Source organism: Coffea eugenioides, chromosome 1, assembly GCF_003713205.1.
Source record: "Coffea eugenioides isolate CCC68of chromosome 1, Ceug_1.0, whole genome shotgun sequence".
Classification (NCBI taxonomy): domain Eukaryota; kingdom Viridiplantae; phylum Streptophyta; class Magnoliopsida; order Gentianales; family Rubiaceae; genus Coffea; species Coffea eugenioides.
In genome coordinates, this window is record NC_040035.1 from 24,706,095 (window position 1) to 24,713,956 (window position 7,862).

Genomic DNA, 7,862 nt, shown 5'->3' on the forward strand with positions numbered 1-7,862 from the left:
AAGAGAGTGGAAGTCACTTGAATATTGCCAAAAATCACCTTATGGCTCCCAGGGCAGGGTTTCCATTCACACACGGAGTCTAACAAATTCCCACTCTTTGATCATTAGCTCGCGACCTGAGCTTTGCGACTTAGGGCATCGGCCACCACGTTTGCTTTTCCCGAAGTTGATACATCGTAATTCCTTCTGTCGCTGCCTCATGTTCAATTCCTTCTGTGAGAAGAGATACCTCAGGCTTTTATGATCGGAGTAAACCTCGAAAGTTACTCCATATAAGTAGTGCCTCCACTTCTTCAGAGCAAAAACAACTGCAGCTAGCTCCAGATCGTGGGTCGGGTAATTTTGCTCGTGGGGTTTTAACTTCCTCGAGGCAAAAGAGATCACATTTCGGTTTTGCATTAATACACAACCCAGGCCTTCTCGGGATGCATCAGTGTACACAGCATATCCGTCCACCCCGTTTGGTAAGACTAGAACTGGAGCCATGGTCAATCTTTTCTTTAATTCTTGAAAACTTGTCTCACTTCGGGCGTTCCATAAGAACCGACCATGTTTCTTCGTCAAATCGGTTAGAGGACCGGCTAGTTTGGAGAAGTCCTTGATAAAACGCCGGTAATATCCAGCCAGTCCTAGAAAGCTGCGGACCTCTGTGGGAGTTTCTGGCCTCTTCCAATTAGTCACAGCCTCTACTTTCGCCGGGTCGACTGAAATACCCTCTTGAGAAATTACGTGCCCCAGAAAAGCAATTTTCTCCAGCCAAAATTCGCACTTGCTGTACTTGGCATACAGTTGATGGTCTCTCAGGGTTTGCAAGACAGTCTTCAAGTGTTGCTCATGCTCTTTACGGGTCTTGGAATAGACCAGGATGTCATCGATGAAGACCACTACAAATCGATCCAGGTAGGGCTTAAAAGCCCTATGCATTAGGTCCATGAAGGCGGCAGGAGCATTGGTTAGACCAAAGGGCATCACTGCGAACTCGTAATGCCCATATCTCGAGTTGAAGGCGATTTTCGGAATATCCTCCTTCCTGATTAGTAACTGGTAGTACCCTTGGCAGAGGTCCAGTTTCGAGAAGACCACCGCTCCTTGCAACTGATCAAATAGCACATCGATATGGGGCAGTGGATACTTATTTTTAATTGTAATATTATTCAGGCCCCGATAATCAATACACATCCTCAAACCACCATATTTTTTCTTCACAAACAGTACATGAGCTCCCCAAGGAGACCCACTCTCTTGAATGAATCCCCGCTCCAGAAGGTCCTGTAATTGCAACTTTAGCTCCTTGAGCTCGGCAGGAGCCATTCGGTATGGTATTTTTGAGATGGGTGAGGATCCCGGTAGCAGGTCTATTTTGAATTCAATTTCTCTTTCCGGAGGTAAGGCTACTAACTTATCAGGAAACACGTCCGGAAATTCCTTTACTATGGCCACATCCTCCACTTTCAACTTATCTGTGGGGGTGTTAATCAAAAAGGCCAAAAATCCTTGCGCCCCTCAACTTAGCAATTTCCTAACCCGAATGCCCGAAATCAAAGCAGATGAGGCTAACATACCCCATATATCCAACCTTATGGTTGCCTCACCAGGGATGCAGAACTCTACCACTTTCGTTTTACAGTCCAGTTGGGCATTGTACTTGGCTAGCCAATCCACGCCCAAAATCACGTCATACCCCTTAATGACCAAGCTGATCAAGTCCCCTAACAATCTCTTCTCTCCTACCCACACTTCACAATCCCTATAAACCATACTAGTAACCAAACGTTGATTCCCCGTAGGTGTACTAACTTCTAGGTCATTTGGTAAACTAGCAGGTTTTATATCGATGCCACACATGAAATCAGGGTTAACAAAGGAATGGGTGGCACCAGAATCAATTAAAACTTTGGCAAAACGGTGGAAAATAGGGATCGTACCTTCTACGACCTCTGAGGAATCTGGGACCTGTCGAGGTTCTAAGGAATAGACTCGAGCTGGCACTTTAGGTTTCGCCTCATTCCCCTTATTCGGTCCCGTATTGGTCTTTGGCGTGGTTTGAGTTCCTCTTCCGTCTTGCGTTAAGAGTGGGCAGGTAGCAAGCTGGTGGTCTGCGCTTCCGCAAAGCAGACATTTACCTTCCTTCTTCCAGCAATTGTCTTCAGAGTGATTCGGCTTTCCGCAGTACCCGCAAGGTCCACGAGACGCCGAACCTGAGCCCTTCTGGAAGTTTCCACCTTGACCTCTCCCGGCTGGGCCGCCCCTAGACTGAGCCCCTCTGCCGGAACCTGACTGTCGCCCACCTCCAGCTCCGCGTCCAAACTTGGAAGGAGTACCTTTGTCCCCTTGTCCAGAGCTGCTTCCAGGGAAGCCTCGTTTCTTAGCCTGGAAGTTTCGGACTTGCAATCGAGCACTCTCTACCCTTTGGGCCTTTTCTACGACCTCGCTAAAAGCATTGATTTGAGCCACTGCGAGGTCCTTTTGGATTTCGACGTTCAAGCCCTGGATGAAACGCCTGATTCGCCGTTGCTCTGTCATGATCAGCTCAGGCGCAAATTTGGACAAACGGGTGAACTGGCTCTCGTATTCCGCCACCGATTGAGTTCCTTGGCGGAGTCGGATGAACTAGTCTTCCTTCCTCTCCTGAACTAGAGGAGGGAAGAATTTCGCATTGAATTCCCTGATAAAATTCACCCAAGTCCTGGGCGTTTGTTCCCGTTCCCATTTTTGGCGTATCACGTTCCACCAGGAACGGGCCGCCCCTTCTAACTGGAATACGGCAAAAGTCACCTGCCGTTCATCGGTGTAATGCAAGGCTGTAAAAATATCAACCATTTTCTCGAGCCATCTCTCGGCAACATCCGGATTTGGCCCCCCAATAAACTTGGGTGGAGCAAACTTTTGAAAGCGTTCGAGAGCTCTGTCTTCGCTCTCGACATGATTGCCAGGGTTTCCAGGATTAAGGTATGGATTCTGGCCTTGTTGCTGCACCACTTGTGCCAGCAAGTTAGTCATTTGCTGCATAGCGGCAGCGATTTGCACATTGGGGTCAGCGTTAGGTCCAGTAGAGGTTTCCCCAGTACCCCTATCCGGTGTGGGTTGTCTATTACCGCGCCCACGTCCCCGTCCACTACGTGTTCCTTCCATAAACTTTACTTGGTCTAGGCAATGGTACTAAACCAATATAAAACAATGCATGTAAGTAAACTCAAAACTTTTCCAAACAAAGATATACATTCCAAACAAGGCAAACAACACACATATATATACAATCAGTCAAGTCAAGTTCAGTCAAGTCGAGTACAAAACATGGACAATCCCCAAGGGAATGGCCTTATCAAAAGAAATATACACGTAGCTAATCTAGCCGCACAAAAACGATTAGCTAAGGCCCTTCTCCTTATCTACCTTATATACACACCTTATATACAAAACCACAATTATCCAAAACAACTCTAGGAGTCATAACCTAGACCGACGACGAGCTATGAGACCCACCCGACGGAATGGATCCAAACCCAGCCTCAGGCCCCACGCAAGAGTCCTCGTCACTTACGCCCTCGACCACATCCGCGCAAAGGTTCAGGATCGAGACAGCTCGAGCCTTAACCTTGCGAGCGCGCTTGGTCTCGCACTCTTGGGCTTCCCTAAACTGAGTGCAGAGGTCATCAACCCTATCATCTGCATCAAGCACGTCGTACTTCAGACCCTCAATGCGCTCGGCCTGTCTCTCATTGGCCGCCCTAAGTTGGGTCACCTCGGCCTCCAGTCGAGCATTCTTTCCGGCCAACTCCTTACGCTCCTTGTCCACTGCAAACACCAGAGCGTTAGGATAGGCATACTTATGTTTACACTCACACCGTCGGAGACGGTTAGACGGGCTCCAGCGCACGACGGCCCCTCCTGGCCGTATCTGGTACGGGATCACTGGGAGCGCTACACGAGGTCGCTCGCCTGCAGGGTCACCACTCGGTCCACTAGATCCGTCCATCCTACACCAAAAGCAATTAACCATAAATAATCTTAAAGGCCATAAACAATAAACCCTCAAATCGAGCATTTCTATTACACCCAAGCTACTTCAAACCTAGGCTCTGATACCACCTGTGACAGTCCCACCTTCCCCTAAGGCGAACCAAAGGGTTAGCGGACTGCCTGCCCAGCTCTCGCCAGGACTAACGGTGCAGTTTAGAGCGAGCTATTGTGTGACAGTCCCACTTTCCCCTAAGGCGAACCAAAGAGGTTAGCGGACTGCCTGCCCAGCTCTCGCCAGGACTAACGGTGCAGTATAGAGCGATCTTTCACGTTCCGGAACTTATAACGCGCGCAAATAAGGCAAAAGGGCAAAATAACCCAAAATAAAAGAAACAAAATCCGGAGTCGGCCATGAATAGTAACCGACTCGTCCGAACCCAACCAAACATCGAATTACATAAACCACAAAACATTTAGCCTTTACAAACCAAAAATGACATTTAAAAGTGATACAAAAGTCACTACATATATGGTTTGCCAAAACAAAAGTGAAAACGGCCCTAATGATACATTTAGGGTCCCATTTTATATACAATACAAAAGAGTCATTCATCTAGTTCATTTGGCAACCATTTATCAAAATTCATTCCAAAAGAGTCATATTCCTGTAAGGAAAACAAAAGGAACGGGGTGAGCTAAAGCTCAGTGAGCAACTATCACAATAGCAATTAAGATCACATAAGCAAGCATAAACAATAGGGTTTCATATGCATAAACAAGCATAATAGCAAACCAGAAAAATCAAGCATTGGAACTCATTCGTCCCAACTACAAAAACAGTTTTTGGCCTCCAAAAGCGGTAATGGCACAACTCTCACTACAATTATCGGATGGGGGTGTAAGACCCACCATTTCGAAGCCAAGAAATAGAACTACAACAATGTAGAAGGTCACTCAATCCAGTTCCTAACACAACTAGGTCAAATATACGAAATACTATACCAGAATTCCCAAAACAGGTTTGCAAAACGCAGAAAACTGTAATCGGTATATCTCAGTCCATACAAGTCCAAATGCCGAAATTCCAAAGGCATATGTTAGCTAAGACATTCAGCTACATTTCATCAGAAGACACCAACTTCAAAATCCAAACCAATTCCAGTCAAAACAGGAAATTTCTATCGCAGTTCGGACATTCTGTGCACCAAAAACAGCAACAGTAAAAACGGCATAACTCACTCTACACTTGTCCAATTGCCCTGAAATTTTGCAGTCACACTAAAATCATCAATACCTACAACTTTCATGTTTTGAGCAAAGTCCAATTCGGCCTCTAGCTATGACCTAAAATTTCGGACAGAATAGGGGTTCAAGAACCCTAACTTTTCACATTTCATTCCAAATCCAAAATTGATTGCATTTAACAACAATTCATACCTACTAGAGTCAAAGCCCCTTATTACCAACCATCATACTAGTCCACAACATCAAAATCATATGAAACCAGAAAATTCATCATAAAATGGAAAACTTCACCAAAACAAGCCAAATCAAGGGGTAAATCACATATTCCTTCACTCATGCCCCCATTAAGCACAAAATAAGCATTATTAGAGGTAGTAGGGTGTTTCAAGCTTCACTTACCAAGAACCAAGAGAGAGGAAGATGTTGGCCACCTTAGAGCTTCAAACAAAGTTCACCAAATAACTTACTATCACTAGAAGATAAGGTTTTATGGAGTAGAATCTAGTCTAAGCCTTTGTTCATGGAAGATTGAAGCTTATGGAAGCTTGAAAGTTAGGAAATTGTCTTCTTCTTTGAGAGAGAGAGAGCCGGCCATCAAGGGTGCAAAAATGGTGAATTTTGTGCAATTTTTTGAGATATTTAACCTTTGGTCAAAAAAGTCAAAATTGTGAATAGTAATTCTTAAAAGGCATCAAATGAGAAGGTGACACTTGTTACCTCCTTAAATGCATTCATATCTTTCTTTTCTCTCTCACATCAATCACTTCACACACACTACTTATCTCTTAACACCCGATAAAATTTTCACTGTATCCGAAACTTAACCTTATTGGCCGAATTTTTCCAAACTTTTTGCACTAGTGGGTCCCACGTCCAAAATATATTCTTAATTTTCTAAAAACTCACCAATACTAGAAAAATCATCTAAAAACTATAATTACTCATAAAATCTACCAGAAAAATATTCCTAGGCCCGAAAATGCAGAAAACATGCAATTAAGGGGAAATAAACCCTAGGAAAATAATTAGGGTTTTACGGGTTCTCACATATTGCGTTCCGGAACTTATAACGCGCGTAAACAAGGCAAAAGGGGCAAAATAATCCAAAATTAAAAAAATGAAATTCGGAGTCGGCCATGAATGGTAACCGACCCGTCAGAACGCAACCAAATATCAAACAAACATTCACATCTTGAACTTTAGCAATTACAATCCAAAGTGACATACAAAAGTTTTCAAAAGTTAATATATACACGGTTTGCCAAATTGAAAGTGAAAACGGCCATAAAGATACATTTAGGGTTTCACTTCATATACAATACAAAAGAGATATACATCTAGTTCATTCGGTAACCATCTATCAAGATTCATTCCAAAAAGAGTCATATTCCTGTAAGGAAAACAAAAGGAAGGTGTGAGCTAATTGCCCAGTGAGATACTATCACTTACGCAACAAAGTGCATATCAGCATCAAGCTTTCATTCAATATAGTAAAATTAAGCAAAGGCACACGTCAAATATGGTGATAAAAGGATACATATGGCTCTCAAGAGTCCTTTCCTCGTTTGCATTTCTTGATCGGACGTCATTGACTCTCCATCAATGTTCAAAAGTAACCAACCGTAGACTCCACTTTACTTCCACTCCTTCCACCTAGCATCCCCCTACCGGGCCCGAAATCCAAACACTTGCACTTTGGTATTACTCGAGTAAACCGGAATCGAGAGTCTCGCATACTACAAGATTCCATATAACATTTCCCCAAGGATCATTAATTGGCACGACCAAGCCCTCTCCGGCTCGATTCAATCAACTACCAATGGGGTTGAGCTCATTGATAACAATTGTAGTCGTTGGATACTCGTCCAAACGACACCAAGTCATGTATTTTCATTTCAAGTAACACTTCGTGTAACATTCCAATCACATGATAACAAGGATATAAGGCACACAGTGAGAGTGATAAAGTACACTTTCACTTCAAGCAATTAACATTCAAAGCACCAAGTTCAAGTATCAACGCCATATATTAACACACAAGTGAGTAGTACACTCACCAAGCTCGCAAATGTGGTTTCATGCACTTCCGTCAAAAGAACGTTGTGCACCACCATCACGCCCTAAAACATGCAAACAAGTACAATAAAACTCGATAACGAGTCATAAACCAAGGCCAAACATGACCCCAATAGGGTTCCATAAGCATATACAAACATGAGAGGAAACCAGAAAATTCGGAAATGCAATTAGCTTTGGCCCTGAAAAAAACAGTTTTTGACCTCGTTTTGCGGTAGTGGCACCAATTTCACTACGATTATTGGATGAAGGTGTACGATACACCGATTCGAAGCTAAAAGTCAGGGTTACAACATCACAGAAGGTCACTCAACCCAGTTTTGAGTGCAACCATGTCAAAAATGCAAGATACTACACCAAAAACCGTAAAACAGATTCACAGAATGCATTCTAGCGGAAACATCATAACTCAGGCTCTCCAAGTCCAAATCCAGAAATTCCAAAACCAGATGAAAGATACGAAACAGGGCTACATTTCATCAGAAGGTCTCAACAACCAATTCGGAAGCAATTCCAGCCAAAACAACCAATTACAAGCGCAATTCTTACATTCGGGTAAAACCAGAACAACAATAGTAATT